Genomic DNA, 20051 nt, shown 5'->3' with positions numbered 1-20051 from the left:
AAAAGAATAAAAATTATCATAAAATTGAGCCTTAGCAAATTCCTACATCATATATAAAAAAACAAACAAACATAAGTTTCAATTATAAGAGATGAATCTAACATGAAATACAAAAATTAGGTGACAATTTTTAACAAAATGGAAACAAGCCTATATATAAAAAAAATTAAAACATTATTTGTCTAACTGTCACTAATTGTAATGGAGATTGATATTATTATTTAAAAATCTTTTCATTGTATCTATAATCTAATTAATATTGAAATGAACAACAAAGCTAACTTTGTGGTAGTAAAAATTAATTACTCAATTTTGAATTGGGCTACAATTTTGGTAATGAACCTCAATCATTTAAAATTTGAGTGTACATAGATGATCTGATGAATTCAATGTTTTTCTATTGCATATGATGATTAGATTTGTGGGCCTATTTTTACAATAATTGGTTCAAAAATAACTTACCTAATTAATAAATCTAATCCTTATATACCTGGCACATTGCTAGACCTATTTGATCTAAAATAATATAACTATTTAGTATCATATGATAATTTTTCAGTAAAAGCTAGTCCTTGTACAAACTAGATTATCTTATTAGAGATAAAATAAAGGATTGATTTTGACTAAAAATTACCTAAAAATAAAAATTCTTTGATGCAAACTTTTATAGCAAGTAGATCATTTAGAAGCTTTTTAACTTTCTATATAAACATGTATTATTCCTGCAAATTCTATATCTCGAACATTGTCGGAGGTTTACATTCTTGTTTCTTCTATATCTCTATTTTTATCTAACATGTATTGTATAGATTTAGATATAATTCTTTCCCTCCTCCTGATTACAGACTATATATTTCCTACTATAAACGATAGGTTTATCTTGATGCTATTCAAGGATGATCAATTTCATTTCTATTATGTCAAAATTTTTGAACTCTTTTTTCATGTGAAGTGTTCTTACTCTTTTTTTTTAAGGAAAATATAAATTTATGCAGGAAAAGAGAAATATAAGGGCTTGAGAGATAATTTTGCGTGGAACACTTGCCAGTTATTATTGACTAGGACTATTACTTAATATACCTCTTTAGTGAAATGTTTTGCTGTGTGTCTTGATCATTTCAAATGTCCTTGACTTGATTTATCCTTTTGTGTTTCATGTATAATTTTTTTATCCCTATGCTAATTGTTCCTCTTCTTGGTTTTCATGACAGGTATATCTTCTCTTGATCATCACAGGTATATCTTCTTGGTTGACATGATTTCCATTTTAAGCACTTTGAATTGCTTTACTTGTTGATCTAATGAATATGGATACGAAGATATCATATCAATGAAAGCATTCAAAGTGCGAGGATGAAAAGCCAGTAACATTAGTAGCTGTTGGATTGTACGAGTGAAAAAAGGCCTTGAATTCATGTTCCACCAATTGTTCTTATACTAAAGTTTTGCTCTAAACTATGGTACTCTATGCTAACATGAGTAAAAAACTAACAATTTTTTTAAACCCATATATATATATATATATATCTATTTAATTTCACCTAAACAATATGTTTAGACAAAATTAAATCGAGATATATTACGTGCTATTTGTACAGTTCAAATGAAATCAAATAGATATATAAATGAGTTTTAAAAAAAAATGTTATTTCGTATACATGATCAAAAAGGGATGAAAAAATTTATTTTGTAAAATGTGAGGGATGAAAAAAATTCATTTTGTGAAATGTGGGAGACGAAAAAATTTATTTTGTGAAATGTAACAGACTATGGATCGGATTATATAAAATTTAATTTGACAATTTTGTCCTTCAAAAATGATCACGTACAAAGCACGTGGTGGATTCCAGCAAAAAACTAATCGAAAATCTAGATAGGGACAAAATTTGACTACTATGAATTTGTAAGAGACGTAAAATTACACTTTTAAAAATGAGGGACTAAAAAGTCATTTTGCAAAGTGTGAGGGACGTTTTGAACGACTGTCACTATTATAATATTGTACTTATATTTTACTTATAGTTTCATTCTTATTTTATTTATTTTCCTTTTTAAAAAATTCAAGACAAACTGTATAGTGTAAAAAACTAATATATGCATGTCATAATCAAAAAGTGTATATTACTAACAATTTGACTATTTAAAAAGATATGCAAACTAGAACTTTAAATTACTTAATATTGAAAAGTATATCCCAAAAAAATAAAGTAACTAATATTTTTATTTACTTTTTCATGTATTGTTTATTAACCTCTATGTTATTTTGATTTGAATTTGTTACTATTGTTATTAGAAATTAGTTTATTCTAAACTCTAGATATATTGATTTAAAAAATAGATGAAATAGTCTATTCACATAGGTAATATGCTCTGTTATAGCAAAGACTTTATGATAATTATTACTTCAACAAAGAGTAAAAAGTATAGAAATAAATAAAGAATAAGTTTAAGAAGATTAAAATTAATATATAGATGATAATAGTAAAGAGAAGAAAATAGTTGATCACATGAGGGAAAGGAGGAAAATTAAAAAATATAAAGGAATGACAAGTGAAGAAGGGAAAAATGAGAATAAATAAATAAAATCTATATCTATGCAATAATTAAGAGAGAGAAGTGGCAGTTGGGGTAAAAGTTTTGTGTCATTTTCTGAACTTCTAATTTTGTCCTTAAAAAAAATCATATTTTACCCTAACCACCAAATCACATTTGCTAATATACTCTTCCATAACTCCCTTAAATATTCTAACTACTAAATTAACTATAACTATATTAAAGAAAAAATACTAATAAATTGTAATTTTTTATGAAGAATTTATACAAAATTTAATTTTGTAAAAAAAATTAATATATTCATAAAAATTAATAATTATTTCTAAACTACACATATATTGGGTGTGCCTTTAGCACTAGTAATAATTAATATAGAAGGAGTATTTTTTCCTAAAACATAAAATAAGGGGGGAAAGTGCCCATTTACTGAGTTAAGGGAGGCAAACTGTCATTGAGAATAAGGTTGAGCGAGGTTTAATGCTTTAACCCGAATGTAATATTAAGGTGCCTAAAACTTTTTCAAGTTGCATAATCCTTGTTTCCACATTAAGGATTCTTTGTTTGTGGATGTACATTGTGCTGGCAATATTGCCAGCTTTTCATCCAACAAGACACAATAATGTTGCAATGTATTCGCAAAGTCAACTCCTGATTCTTTTTCGTTTTATTTTTTGGAAAATAAATTAATGTGATTGATGCTCAATCTTTAAGTCAACTCTAGATTCTTTTTGGTTTTCTTTTTGGGAAATAAATTAAGGTATTCTTTTTGGGAAATAAATTAATGTGATTAATGCTCAATCTTTTGGTCATTAATCATTTCTTTATCCAAGAATAAGAGTTGGCATAGACTAGGTGTTTTAATTCTTAAGGGTGATATGGTGGTTGGCGATACTACCTGAGCCATAATCACCTTGCCAAAGCAATATTTATGTAAATACCAACATTATTCTCAACTAATCAATCTCATATATTTTCATTGACTTTGTTGGACCCATTATTCACCAATTACTCCTTTTTTTTCTCTCTCATTGAGATAACGAGGTTGTCTACTTCTCACTTCTTCTTTGATTCTTGCTTTCCAATCTCTCTCCACTTTTTCTATTTTACAATTTCTTTTCATTTTGTCGATACTTTTGTATCATGTGGTTCAAGATCTTTTGCATAATACTCTTCTCAAGTTTGCTCTTACTATTTTTGCTGAACCTTAAATTTTTATGGTGCAATGGCTGTTTTAGTGGACAAGTTCATATTCATTAATAAGAGAAGAGGGGGAGGGGGTCATTCGACCATATCTAATCCTCCATACCATAGTCATTTTTTCATATTATAAAATTAGAATATTGAGGGTCTACTATGTTTTTTTTTAGTTCTTATTTTTTTCATTAAAGACTTTGGACTCAATCCTGTGATATATGCAACATACTTAATTTCTTTGAACTTTGCTTGTTTATTGTACCAGTGTGCAGTTGATCTTCTTCTAAACTTCACTTTGAAGCTAAGACGAAGGCCTACAACTTTCATGAAGATCACTTAGTCCAATTTCCTGTGTAACCCAGTCAAATTCCCAATTTACAGAACCAAATTCCAACTAATCGGCTAATTAACTGTACTACATTTAAATAGCCATATCTCAGACTACCAAAGTCCGTTTAAAGTGTTCTTGGAGGAGTTGAAAAGCTAAGACAGAGTACTAAAACTTTTATGTTTTGGAAAATGGCTAAATCTGCACGGATCATAGTTAATAGACACAGCCAAACGGATGAACTGTCTAAAACGGATCACTGGAAACATCCTAGAGAAGCGAGGGTATTTTTGTCTTTTCATAGGATACATTGTTCCGATTGGGCTGAAATTTTGTAACCAACTATAAAACATCATTCTATAAAACTTTTATGTTTTATGCTAAGCCTAATTCAGTCTCTAATATCACGAACTGGAACCGGACAGAACAGGGCTACAATTTTCCAGAAATCTGGAATTTTCGGTTTCAAAGGAAACTTTCTTCATTTCTTGCTTCAATCACTACCAAAGCCCCTTATATAATCTTAGATACAACATATATTAACCATACAGCAAGTATAGGCAACAATCTTTCAAACCCTAACTCATATAACTAAAAAAAAAAAAAACATACACTATCCACCCAATCTTGATAATAGCTATCATCCACCACAAATTTAAGGTGCTAAGCCAATTTAAACAAGATCAAGAGTAAGAAATGGGGAAATCAGCATCATTACCTTGCTAAAGTGACTACCAAAAGCAACCCTAGCTCTTCCTTCCAAAATTTCACCAACACCTCACTAGCTAAACACTCAAGGAAGGTTTTAATCGGTTTAGTTTTTTGTTTCCTCACTTGGATGATCCAATTTCAAGATGGATTTGGGCAGCTCTCCCTTGGGTTTTCTCTCTCTCTCTCTCTCTCGGCCAAGGTAGCAGAAAAATGAGGAAGAAAGGCTGCTCCATGGTGATAAGAAGGCAAGACAATTAGTCTTGGTCAAGGCCCTTAGATGGCCGACAAGTGTCCTCACCAACCTCCACTCAAATTTTTGTTTCTTTTCCTTGCCATTTTGGTCCAAACTTTCGGTCAAAGCCAGCTGGAATTAAGGGGATATTTTGCTCAAATAATAATGATCTTGTATGGTAAGAAAATGGTGGTCAAGTGGTACGTTCAATCGGTAGTGCACGGTACCCGTCGGTTCGCACCGTTTTTCCTTAAATCACACGTACTAGGGTTTTTACTTCCTATTCACTAACTTTTTATCATTGCTTCTAATCACATATTATTTCTCACCTAAAAGTCACTCTTAAGCACCAAATTTGATCCTTACTCCGTACCGGATAATTACACTACGAAAAAACGCGAAAACCCTAACTTGCACCAATCTTGAAACGAAAGGTGAAACCCTACTTTCTAGGTTCATTTGCACTTCTTGTGGAATGATTGGATAGTAGGGCTATAATAAATGAATAATTTCTAAATAAAAGGGCATTTTTAAGAAAACGTGAGGGGTTTTACAATTCCATAAATTGAATTTAGGGTTTCGATTAAAATATGAGAAATTTGAGAAAAGGGTTAGTCACAATTAAAAACTAGGGTTTTGATTAGACTTTAGGGTTTCTAGTCTTTAAAACAAAACAATGTTTTAAAATAAAAATAAACTAAAGGAAGCATAATATTTTTTTTTCTTTTGAAACTAAACAACAATAGTATCCTAAAAGTTGGGGTATCAGAGAATTGGGCTTTGTTTAAAACATGAAAATTGTAGGAAATGATGCTTTATAGTTGCCTGTAAAATTTCAGCTCAATCCGAGTACTGTAGCTTGTGAAATGATCGAAATACCCTTGACTGCCCACAAGCCTTGTTTCACGGACAGTTTTCTGTCCTCACTGAGATTTCGATTTTTGACCATGAAAATGCATGATTTGGCTTTGGAGGTCTTCATAAGAAATGTAGGTATATAACTTGGCTTCGAAACGCCATAAGATTCGTTTCAATCCAAAAGTCTAGTTTCAGTTGTGGTTATTGTGCCGAAAGGTGTGTTTTATAGTCTATGATTTGTATATGGTTGATTTGAGATGACATTGGTGTTAATTGTAGGACGGAAAAGTAAGGAAATGTAGGGGATATGCTGTCCAAATTTTGGGAATGTTGGATTTCTTCGAGTTTGGTTTGGTTTGGGATATATATAAGATGGGCTTTTGGGGTTGTTCGAGCCCTAAGTTTTCATGTTAGTTTTTCGTTCCCAAAATCATGTTTTGCACCCTTGAATTAGTAATTATTTGGAGAGGTATACGACTTGTAGCCGAGCCTCATTTGTGCATTTTATTTACTGGATTTGTGACTGTGGGAACCATAATTGTTTCCCTTGGTTATTCTAGGATTTCTTGGTGACTAAAGCTGTTGGTTGAAAACTTTTGAAGTATCTTTACGTGAACTGGTGAGTGTACCACTCCCTGAATTATTGCTAAACTGGTTATCTGTACTTGCAAATTGCTATTTGAATATCTTTATCGACTGTTTATTTTGTATGAGACGAGGGTGTACTTTATCACACTGATTTCTCTTGCTTGTCTACTAGTTCCTGTATCAATTTGAACTTGTTATCTGAGCCTGTTATGATGTCGTTTGGAAGTGTATCCAACGACCTTCCTGTTAAACCTGAGCTCAACCTCATGGGAAGTCAATTGAATCGAGATACCCCAAATTTTAGGATACTATTTTTGTTTGATCTCAAAAAAAAAGATTACGGTTTTTTATTTTATTTTATTTTTGTCTTAAAACATTGTTTTATTTTAAAGACTAGAAACCCTACTTGTACTTTAAATCCCTAGTTTACTTGTGACTAGCAGGTTATGTTTAAATCCCTCATATTTGACTCAAAACCCTAATTTTATTCTATGAAATTGTAAAATTCATCACACTTTTCTTAAAATTCCTTTTATTTAGAAATTATTCATTTAATATGATCCTACTACTCAAGTACTCCACAACAAGTGCAAATGAACCTAGAAAGTAGGGTTTCACTCTTCGTTTTCAAGATTGGAGCAAATTAGGGTTTTCGCGATTTTTTTTCGCCGGATGAAATTTCAGTATGGAGCAAGGATCAAATTTGGTGATTAAAAATGACTTTTAAGTAAGAAATAATATGTGATTAGAAGCAATGATACAAGGTTAGTGAATAGGAAGTAAAAACCCTAGTACGTGTGTTTTTAAGAAAAACGGCGCGAACCGGAGGGTCCCGCACACTACCGATTGAACGCACCACCTGACCACCATTTTCTTCCCATACAAGTCTACTGATATTTGAGTAAAATATCTCCTAATTTACAGCTAAGCTTGACCGAAATTTGTGGCTCAAATGCAAGGAAGGAAAGAGAAAATTTTTGTGGTTGAGGTTAAGCCAAGTGTTGGCCAAACTTGTGGTTAGAATTAATTCTTATCTTTCTACCTTCTTATAAGACAAACTTAGCTTAATCTCCTTCATTATTTTCTGCATCTTGGCCGAGTAAGGAGAGAGAGAAAGGGAGAGCAAGAGTTGCACCATTTTCTTCTTGATTTACACCAACCAAGTGCTAAAATCGAATTCTAAACCGTTTCATCGTAAGTTTGGAAGCTTGGGAAGTTAAGGGAACCAAAAATTTCAAGAAATAGTGGAGGATCACTCTTGCAAGCCTTCTTTTTGAGGTATAAAATCTGATCTATGGCTTTGATCCTTTTATTCTTGTTTAAGATGTTAAATAGTTCATGTTTTGGGTTTGATTACAAGTTATGCAAGTTGATGTGATGATTTTGGATGAGATAGGTAAGTTAGGGTTTGATTAATTTCTGCCCATACTTGATGTATGATTGATATATGTTGTATCCAAAGTTATATAGGGGGTTTTGGTAGCATAAAATTCCATAAAATTCCCCAGATAATTTTCATGAGTAAATATAGATTTTAAATTATTTTTCTAGTATCGGTTAGTTTTTGAGAAATTAAGAACGTATATCGGACGTGGGACCCACTAGTGCGGTAAGTTCGGAAAAATTCGGCCGATTAAATTAAGTTTCGGATACTGGGTTTAATTTATCGGGTGTTAAGAGATAAGTAGAGGATGAGATGTGATTGATGTGAGAGGAAACAAAAGGATTGGGATGCTTTTATGGAGTGACAAGTGTCACTTGGTGATTGGTTTCACTTGTTGGATACTATTCACCTTTTTGACTTTTCTTACCAATTGAATAAATATCTCAAAAATCACCAAAAATTCACTCTTGTCTTCTCCATTGTGGCCGGCCACCTTGAGCAAAGAAGAAAGAAAACTCTTCAAGGTTCTTGCTTCCATCTTGCTTAAGTGTAATCATCCAACCATTTGATCTTGTTTCTACTTCATAAAACCTTTCCATTTGGTGATAGTAAGTGGTTTGGTGAAGTGTTTGGGGAAGCTAAGGTGACAAGCAACTCTCCCTCTCTTGTTTTACTAGGTGAGTAGTGAATGAACCTTCTCCTTCACTTAATGAAGCTTAATTTGTGCTTAGTGGTAGTTAAAATGTTGAATTTTGTGGTTTATTTCTTGATTTTGGATGAAGTGGTGAAGTTTTCCATTTATTGGTGATTTTTCTGTTTATATATGAAATTGATGGTGTGGCCTTGTATGATGATTGGAAATGGCCTAAAATGAGGCTAGTAGGTGTAAATGATTGTTAATTGCAAGCACTTTTTGGTTTGGAGGGAAATTTAGAAGACTAGGGTTTCATACCCTTCAATTCTGTCCGGTTTTGTATCTCCTGGTTAGAGGCCGAATTGGCCTTAGCTTGAAACATAAAAGTTGTAGGGAATGACATTTTAGAGGTGCCTACAAAATTTCAGGATAATCGGAGTAGCGTATAATGAGAAAAGTTGAAATTACCCTTGCTGTCCTGTTTCTACCCGAACCTGAGAACTGCGATTGTAATTGGTTATTTTGGTTTGGACTGTTTCAGAATTGGTTGTTGAGGCCTTCTGATAGAATGTATCCCTGTTTCTAAGCTTTCGTATGGCTTTGGAATTTCTGGATTTGGACTTATGTAGGCTGTTTTATGATGTTTGTACTAGATTACGGTTTGTGAACCTGTTTTGCGATTCTGGTGTAGTATGGTACATTTTTGACATAGTTACACGCGAAATTTGACTGAGTGGCCTTCTTCAACATTGTAGCCTCTTAAGTCCTGAATATGCCTGTAAAATTTCGGGTCAAACGGATTAGTGTATCATGAGTTATAGATGAAATACTCAAGCCTGTTTTGAACATCAGGTTCTGTGCGTTTTTAGTTTAGCTTCTGTACGTGACTTTTTCGGTTTTGATCCCGTACGATCTGGGTTTTGACTCCTTCATAAGAAATGTAGATCTTGGTTTTGGGTTCGAAACGGTATAAAGTGCGTCGAAATCCGAGTTCCGTAGCTCCTGTTATGACCAAAACAAAATCGATCGTCAGAACTGCCTTGAATCTGGACAGTTCTGACGAGTACTTTGACACTCAAATTTCGTTCTGTTCTGAGTGGATTCAGGTCTTGGCCAAAACATCAAAGTTTTAGCCTTATGTCTCAGCTTTCTAATTCCTTTGGAATTTCCTGATTTGGATTTGTGAGCTGGGAGTTATAGTCCAGCAAACATACCCTGTCCGTTACTCTGGAGTGCAAATTCCTGGAACGGTTTTCTGCACTTTCGACCTATTTCTGTTCAGATCCGGATTTAGGTGTCTTCATGAAAATTGTAGCCCTTCCTCTTAGCTTCTCAACGGTACCTCATGTACCTTTATCCGACACTCATAGCTTCGATTAGGCTCAAAACAGTTTTGACGGCAAAATGGCTAGGCCGCCATTTCCGTTTCCGTTTTGCCGTTTCCGCACTTACATGTGCCGATTTTGCCGTTTTGCTTGTTTTAGGTATATTAGTAGCCGTTTATGATATTATATGATGCAATCTTCTATTTCAGACGGTGGTGAGCTAGGTGGTGCCGGTGGGGCCTACTAGCTACTCTTCGCGGCACAAATTTCGAAATTTGCTCTTTTGTTCGTTGAGTAAGTATTCAGGCCGCTTTTACGTGTTAGTTGTTTATGTGTTTTGATAAGTATGAAAAGGGTACCTAGGCGAGGGTGTACTTTATCGCACTCGACCTAAACCCTAGTTTGCGCACATATTTGTACATGACATATGTATATGAATCATTTTGGAACTAAACCCCTTGAGCTTGTGGCTCGGGGTGACTTTTGAATACATTTTGTGAAGTTTGTGAGTTTGGGGCCCGATCTCAATCCTAGATGGACTATTCGAGCCGGTTAGGGCTTGGTCGAAGTCAGTCCAACCTGGTTTGAGGTCACCAAGTTTGTGAATCCGGTTCACCGATTATGTGGACCAAGTTTGTGACCCGAGCTTGTGAACCAAGCTCAATTTCGTTCGTTCGAACAAGTTTGTGAGGTGTCTGGCCAGAGAGGGTGATAAGGTGTACGGTGGGGGTATAAGTGAAGTTCTACGGACCATTATTTGAGGTCGACGGAGTGTCGGCAGGAGGTCACACACGGCAAACGATCTGGCTTTGGAGCCACCTGTATCCTTATTATGTGATGTTACTTTTCTACTTTTGCTTTACTCTTACTGTGTAACTGTTGTACGTGAAATTTATGCTTTCGCCCCTGTTTACTTACTAAGCATATAGCTTACCCCTTCCCTTTTGTTTTCCTTAGCAGGGGCCGACGCGGGGACTTTTGGCACGTACCCTAGCATAGTTAGGTTTGATTGTAATAGTTGGACATAGTATGTTTGTTTTTGTTTTAGTTTTGGTGGTTATTCTAGGATTTCTTGGTGACTAAAGCCGTTGGTTGAAAACTTTTGAAGTATCTTTACGTGAACTGGTGAGTGTACCACTCCCTGAATTATTGCTAAACTGGTTATGTGTACTTGCAAATTGCTATTTGAATATCTTTATCGACTGTTTATTTTGTATGAGACGAGGGTGTACTTTATCACACTCGTTTCTCTTGCTTGTCTACTAGTTCCTGTATCAATTTGAACTTGTTATCTGAGCCTGTTATGATGTCGTTTGGAAGTGTATCCAACGACCTTCCTGTTAAACCTGAGCTCAACCTCATGGGGAGTCAATTGAATCGAGCCAGCAAGGACTTGGTCGAGGAAAACTTGTAACAGCCCCACTTTCCCCTAAGGCGAATCAAAGGGGTTAGTGGGCTGCCTGCCCAGCTCTCGCCAGGACTACGGATCAGTTCACGTCGATCTAATAAAACAAGTCAAAATCACAAGATAAAAAAAAAATTGAAAAAACGAAGCCGATGATGAACAGTACCGTCCACGTCAGAATCCGGATACTAGGCCGAGAGTAGCCAAATTTTTCTTTTGCCGTTTGAAATACGAGTTAATCCGAAATCCAACCAAATGTCAACCAAACATTGAAATGTAACATTTACAAGCCAAAAGCCAAAGCGGCATATCAAAACGATTCATCACGGATATACATGTTCGGTTTGCCAATCAAAAGAAATTGAACCCAATACACATTAGGGTTTCATTCAAAGAGCTATACAAAAGACATTTACATGAGCTCAACTTGACAACCAACTAACACAACCTTTTCCAAAAGTGGTCATTTCCTGTAAGGAAAACAAATAGAACGGAATGAGCTTAAGCCCAGTGAGTTACTACCACTTAAGCAACAAAGAGCATATAGCATAACCTTTCATTTCAAGTACACAATTAAAGAATAAAACAAGTCGGTAAAAGGATACGGTCGACTCTCAAGAGCCCATTTCCACGCGTACATTCTTGATCCAATCTTATTGACTCTCCGTCAACGTTTATGAGTACCAACCGTAGAACCCACTTCACTCCCATCCCTTCCACCAAACATACCCTAACCGGGCCCGCACTCCAATCAGTAGCTTTTGGTAATACTCGAGTTTACCGGAATCAAGAGTCTCATTACTACAAGATTCCCCAGTACAGTCCCCGTGGCATGTCAATTTTCACGACCAAGCCCTCGCCGGCTCGATTCAATTGACTACCAACGGGGTTGAGCTCAGTAGTACAGTAAGGCCGTTGGATACTCGTCCAGACGACACCAAATCAGTTTTTCATGAAGTGAATTCAATATCTCATATAGCAAGTGCAGTATATCAGTGAAGCGGTAAACAGTCACTAACGGTATCACATGGGGTGAGGGCGGTCAAGTACACCCTCACCTCAATCAATTCCAATAGCCAAATAAGCCTTCAAGGCATCAAAATCACATATAGCAAAGCCACATTGTAACATTCAAGTGAGTAGTATACTTACCACTCAAGTAAGTGATGTTTCATACACCGTCGTTAAAAGATCGTCGTGAACCCTCGTCACGTCCTAAAACACGTAAACAAATACAATGAGACTCGATAACGAGTCATAAAGCAATGCCAATCACAACCCCAATAGGGTTTCATAAGCATGTATAAGCATCATAGGCAACCAGAAATTGCAGAAATGCAACTAATGGCCCTAACAAAAAAAAATAGTTTTGTCCTCATTTTGCGGTAATGGCACAACTTGCACTACGATTATCGGATTAGGGTGTAAGACCCACCATTTCGAAGCTAAGAACCAGGGCTACAACAATGTAGAAGGTCACTCAGTCCAAATCCCATTACAACTAAGTCAAATATGCCAAATAACAAACCAGAACCGTAATTGCAGGTTTACAAATTACACTATGCTGTAATCAGTACAACTCAGTCTAAACAGGTCCAAATGCAGAAATTCCAAAGGCATATGGTAGCTAGGCCATCAAGCTACATTTCATCAGAAGACCTCAACACCCAAATCCAAAACAATTCCAGTCAAAACAACCCATTTCAAACGCAGTTCAAAAATCCTGATGAACCCAGAACAGCAATAGTAATTTCGGCTTATCTCATTCTACACTACTCCAATTGACCTGAAAGTTTACAGGCACCTTTAAAACATCAATACCTACAACTTTCATGTTTTGGGCCAAGGCCAATTCGGCCCTTAACCATGAGATACAATACCGGACAGAATTGGGGATATAAAACCCTAACTTTCTCAAATTCCTTCCAAACCCAAAATTGGTTACAATTACCAATCATGTACACCTACTATAGTCGTTAGCCATCAATTCCAACCATCATAGATAACCACAACATGATGATCACAATTAAGCCAGAAAATTCATCAATAAATTGAAAACTTCACCAATTCATCTCAAACCAAGAAATAAACCACAAATTCATCACTTTAGCTACCATTAAGCACAACTTAAGCTTCATTAAGTGTAGGAGGAAGTTCAATCACCACTCACCTAGTAAACAAGAGAGGGAGAGTTGTTGGACACCTTAGCTTCCTTAAACACTTCACCAAATCACTTTCTAGTACCAAATGGAGAGATTTTATGGAGTAGAAACAAGATCAAATGGTTGGATGATTACACTCAAGCAAGATGGAAGCAAGAATCTTGGAGAGTTTTTCTTTCTTCTTAGCTAGAGAGGGCCGGCCACAATGGTGAAGAAAAGAGTGACTTTTGTGGTAATTTTGAGATATTTAATCAATTGGTAAGAAAGGTCAAAAAGTCAAATAAGTCAAATAAGTGACCACCACTCTTAAGGTGACACTTGTCACTTCATTAATGCATTCCTATCCTTCTTTTTCCCTCTCACATCAATCACTTCACCTCCTCTACTTATCTCTTAACACCCGATAAATTTCACCCAGTATCCGGAACTTAACCTAATTGGTCGAATTTTTCCGAACTTTTCGCCCTAATGGGTCCCACATCCGGTATACACTCTTAATTTCTCAAAACCTATTTGATACTAGAAAAATCATCCAAAAACTATATCTGCTCATTAAAAATATCTAGAAAATTTCCCTACTAAAGAAAACGCAGAAAACAAGCCATTAAATAAATAAAACCCTAAAAAAAAATGGGAAAAGTACGGGTTCTCACACTCTCTCCCCCTTAAAGAAATTTCGCCCTCGAAATTTTCTTACGGAATCTATCATGATCTAAGGTACCCAACGGATCGCACCTTTCTCTGGTTCAGAAAATCGGGGACCTGTTGTGGCTCCAGTGAATACACTCGAGCCGCTACCCTAGGTTTGGTCCCTTCTACCTTGGCCGATTCGGAATTAGTCCTCGCCCTCTACCTTTACCTCGAGTACCAGGGCCATTTAGGTGCAAAAGTCTATAGATCCACACCTATCGTGTGCGTAATACTCCAACTAGAAACAAAATAAAAACACAAAACAAATACACGAAAAGCACGCAAAAGCGTAGGTACCAAAAGATAATACTCGAATATATACATTTATTTACAAAACCACACCAAAAGATATACAAAGTACCCGACCTCCAGTCGGTACAAAACCCATTATGCAAACGAGCACTCCGGCTCCAAAAATCTAGTCAGTCCACCAAATAACCAAAGAAATTAGCCATGCCAGTCCTAGCAAAAGTAATCTACCAGCTACTCATAATACAAAAGCGTCCCTAATCACCTCCCCTAGGGCCCCGGTTCCCAACGGAACCTAAAGTATCTATCTCGCCTATCTGCTCTGGACCAGTAGCTCGTGGTGGTGCCTCCGCGGCCATGTCTAGTAAAACCCCACAGTCAAACGTAATACTCCGGGCCCTCTCCCTAAGCTGCATCCTCATAGCGAAGAGGTGCTGGTGTGTGTGTCGAAGATCCCGCTCCAGGTCCCTAACGCGCAACGCCTGCCAACGGCTAAACTCTCTAGCCTCCTCCAGCTGTGCCCTCAAAGTCTCAACTGTCCTGCCTAGGTGATAACGCTCGTCATCCATCGCTAAAACAACCTCGTCAGGATAGCCATAGGTATACCAGCACTCACAGGGTCGGCGCGACACCTGTCCAAAAGGGGAATACAAACTATAAGACTCCCCAAGCCTCCTCCGATATCGGATCGCCCGCTTACGCAGCACCCGGTCCTCTGGGCCCCTCACACTCGGAGGTCTCGGTCCCGGTCCCATGCCGCTAGAACTGCCCGGATCCATACCTACAAACATTAATTCGTTAGTTAACTGACATTTCAACTTAAAATATATCATTCATCTTAAAGAGAATAATGTATTCCTAAGGCCTATCACGTATGTCCCACAATTGCCCAAGTCCTCTAACCTAGGCGCTCTTATTTCGTTCGTATCCGGGCCCAAGAATCCCATCCAAGATAATTCACAACTCGAGCCGGCCGGTCCCAAGCGTAAATCATCCTTATTAAAGATTCCTACCCGACATACATACTTAACTTCCTCATGTCCCGTGTTAATGATCCTTACACTTATGACATGCACAGTTCATAGCTTACGCTCAAAAGAGCACTTATACCTTTAAACACTTTCACCAAAAGCAGGACCATGACATCACTTGGCCCCAAGCTCACTCCGCGCAGAGACCACGCGAAGTGGCTCTGATACCACTTGTAACAGCCTCACTTTCCCATAAGGCGAACCAAAGGGGTTAGTGGGCTGCCTGCCCAGCTCTCGCTAGGACTACGGATCAGTTCACGTCGATCTAATAAAACAAGTCAAAATCACAAGATAAAAAAAATGAAAAAATGAAGCCGATGATGAACAGTACCGTCCACGTCAGAATCCGAATACTAGGCCGAGAGTAGCCAAATTTTTCTTTTGCCGTTTGAAATACGAGTTAATCCGAAATCCAACCAAATGTCAACCAAACATTGAAATGTAACATTTACAAGCCAAAAGCCAAAGCGGCATATCAAAACGATTCATCACGGATATACATGTTCGGTTTGCCAATCAAAAGAAATTGAACCCAATACACATTAGGGTTTCATTCAAAGAGCTATACAAAAGACATTTACATGAGCTCAACTTGACAACCAACTAACACAACCTTTTCCAAAAGTGGTCATTTCCTGTAAGGAAAACAAATAGAACGGAATGAGCTTAAGCCCAGTGAGTTACTACCACATAAGCAACAAAGAGCATATAGCATAACCTTTCATTTCAAGTACACAATTAAAGAATAAAACAAGTCGGTAAAAGGATACGGTCGGCTCTCAAGAGCCCATTTCCACGCGTACATTCTTGATCCAATCTCATTGACTCTCCGTCAACGTTTATGAGTACCAACCGTAGAACCCACTTCACTCCCATCCCTTCCACCAAACATACCCCAATCGGGCCCGCACTCCAATCAGTAGCTTTTGGTAATACTCGAGTTTACCGGAATCAAGAGTCTCATTACTACAAGATTCCCCAGTACAGTCCCCGTGGCATGTCAATTTTCACGACCAAGCCCTCGCCGGCTCGATTCAATTGACTACCAACGGGGTTGAGCTCAGTAGTACAGTAAGGCCGTTGGATACTCGTCCAGACGACACCAAATCAGTTTTTCATGAAGTGAATTCAATATCTCATATAGCAAGTGCAGTATATCAGTGAAGCGGTAAACAGTCACTAACGGTATCACATGGGGTGAGGGCGGTCAAGTACACCCTCACCTCAATCAATTCCAATAGCCAAATAAGCCTTCAAGGCATCAAAATCACATATAGCAAAGCCACATTGTAACATTCAAGTGAGCAGTATACTCACCACTCAAGTAAGTGATGTTTCATACACCGTCGTTAAAAGATCGTCGTGAACCCTCGTCACGTCCTAAAACACATAAAAAAATACAATGAGACTCGATAACGAGTCATAAAGTAATGCCAATCACAACCCCAATAGGGTTTCATAAGCATGTATAAGCATCATAGGCAACCAGAAATTGCGGAAATGCAACTAATGGCCCTAACAAAAAAAAACAGTTTTGTCCTCATTTTGCGGTAATGGCACAACTTGCACTACGATTATCGGATTAGGATGTAAGACCCACCATTTCGAAGCTAAGAACCAGGGCTACAACAATGTAGAAGGTCACTCAGTCCAAATCCCATCACAACTAAGTCAAATATGCCAAATAACAAACCAGAACCGTAATTGCAGGTTTACAAATTACACTATGCTGTAATCAGTACAACTCAGTCTAAACAGGTCCAAATGCAGAAATTCCAAAGGCATATGGTAGCTAGGCCATCAAGCTACATTTCATCAGAAGACCTCAACACCCAAATCCAAAACAATTCCATTCAAAACAACCCATTTCAAACGCAGTTCAAAAATCCTGATGAACCCAGAACAGCAATAGTAATTTCGGCTTATCTCATTCTACACTACTCCAATTGACCTGAAAGTTTACAGGCACCTTTAAAACATCAATACCTACAACTTTCATGTTTTGGGCCAAGGCCAATTCGGCCCTTAACCATGAGATACAATACCGGACAGAATTGGGGATATAAAACCCTAACTTTCTCAAATTCCTTCCAAACCCAAAATTGGTTACAATTACCAATCATGTACACCTACTATAGTCGTTAGCCATCAATTCCAACCATCATAGATAACCACAACATGATGATCACAATTAAGCCAGAAAATTCATCAATAAATTGAAAACTTCACCAATTCATCTCAAACCAAGAAATAAACCACAAATTCATCACTTTAGCTACCATTAAGCACAACTTAAGCTTCATTAAGTGTAGGAGGAAGTTCAATCACCACTCACCTAGTAAACAAGAGAGGGAGAGTTGTTGGACACCTTAGCTTCCTTAAACACTTCACCAAATCACTTTCTAGTACCAAATGGAGAGATTTTATGGAGTAGAAACAAGATCAAATGGTTGGATGATTACACTCAAGCAAGATGGAAGCAAGAATCTTGGAGAGTTTTTCTTTCTTCTTAGCTAGAGAGGGCCGGCCACAATGGTGAAGAAAAGAGTGATTTTTGTGGTAATTTTGAGATATTTAATCAATTGGTAAGAAAGGTCAAAAAGTCAAATAAGTCAAATAAGTCAAATAAGTCAAATAAGTGACCACCACTCTTAAGGTGACACTTGTCACTTCATTAATGCATTCCTATCCTTCTTTTTCCCTCTCACATCAATCACTTCACCTCCTCTACTTATCTCTTAACACCCGATAAATTTCACCCAGTATCCGGAACTTAACCTAATTGGTCGAATTTTTCCGAACTTTTCGCCCTAATGGGTCCCACATCCGGTATACACTCTTAATTTCTCAAAACCTATTTGATACTAGAAAAATCATCCAAAAACTATATCTGCTCATTAAAAATATCTAGAAAATTTCCCTACTAAAGAAAACGCAGAAAACAAGCCATTAAATAAATAAAACCCTAAAAAAAAATGGGAAAAGTACGGGTTCTCACACTCTCTCCCCCTTAAAGAAATTTCGCCCTCGAAATTTTCTTACGGAATCTATCATGATCTAAGGTACCCAACGGATCGCACCTTTCTCTGGTTCAGAAAATCGGGGACCTGTTGTGGCTCCAGTGAATACACTCGAGCCGCTACCCTAGGTTTGGTCCCTTCTACCTTGGCCGATTCGGAATTAGTCCTCGCCCTCTACCTTTACCTCGAGTACCAGGGCCATTTAGGTGCAAAAGTCTATAGATCCACACCTATCGTGTGCGTAATACTCCAACTAGAAACAAAATAAAAACACAAAACAAATACACGAAAAGCACGCAAAAGCGTAGGTACCAAAAGATAATACTCGAATATATACATTTATTTACAAAACCACACCAAAAGATATACAAAGTACCCGACCTCCAGTCGGTACAAAACCCATTATGCAAACGAGCACTCCGGCTCCAAAAATCTAGTCAGTCCACCAAATAACCAAAGAAATTAGCCATGCCAGTCCTAGCAAAAGTAATCTACCAGCTACTCATAATACAAAAGCGTCCCTAATCACCTCCCCTAGGGCCCCGGTTCCCAACGGAACCTAAAGTATCTATCTCGCCTATCTGCTCTGGACCAGTAGCTCGTGGTGGTGCCTCCGCGGCCATGTCTAGTAAAACCCCACAGTCAAACGTAATACTCCGGGCCCTCTCCCTAAGCTGCATCCTCATAGCGAAGAGGTGCTGGTGTGTGTGTCGAAGATCCCGCTCCAGGTCCCTAACGCGCAACGCCTGCCAACGGCTAAACTCTCTAGCCTCCTCCAGCTGTGCCCTCAAAGTCTCAACTGTCCTGCCTAGGTGATAACGCTCGTCATCCATCGCTAAAACAACCTCGTCAGGATAGCCATAGGTATACCAGCACTCACAGGGTCGGCGCGACACCTGTCCAAAAGGGGAATACAAACTATAAGACTCCCCAAGCCTCCTCCGATATCGGATCGCCCGCTTACGCAGCACCCGGTCCTCTGGGCCCCTCGCACTCGGAGGTCTCGGTCCCGGTCCCATGCCGCTAGAACTGCCCGGATCCATACCTACAAACATTAATTCGTTAGTTAACTGACATTTCAACTTAAAATATATCATTCATCTTAAAGAGAATAATGTATTCCTAAGGCCTATCACGTATGTCCCACAATTGCCCAAGTCCTCTAACCTAGGCGCTCTTATTTCGTTCGTATCCGGGCCCAAGAATCCCATCCAAGATAATTCACAACTCGAGCCGGCCGGTCCCAAGCGTAAATCATCCTTATTAAAGATTCCTACCCGACATACATACTTAACTTCCTCATGTCCCGTGTTAATGATCCTTACACTTATGACATGCACAGTTCATAGCTTACGCTCAAAAGAGCACTTATACCTTTAAACACTTTCACCAAAAGCAGGACCATGACATCACTTGGCCCCAAGCTCACTCCGCGCAGAGACCACGCGAAGTGGCTCTGATACCACTTGTAACAGCCTCACTTTCCCATAAGGCGAACCAAAGGGGTTAGTGGGCTGCCTGCCCAGCTCTCGCTAGGACTACGGATCAGTTCACGTCGATCTAATAAAACAAGTCAAAATCACAAGATAAAAAAAATGAAAAAATGAAGCCGATGATGAACAGTACCGTCCACGTCAGAATCCGAATACTAGGCCGAGAGTAGCCAAATTTTTCTTTTGCCGTTTGA

The sequence above is a fragment of the Coffea eugenioides genome, chromosome 1, assembly GCF_003713205.1.
Source record: "Coffea eugenioides isolate CCC68of chromosome 1, Ceug_1.0, whole genome shotgun sequence".
In the NCBI taxonomy this organism is placed as follows: domain Eukaryota; kingdom Viridiplantae; phylum Streptophyta; class Magnoliopsida; order Gentianales; family Rubiaceae; genus Coffea; species Coffea eugenioides.
This window is presented reverse-complemented; position numbering follows the sequence as displayed.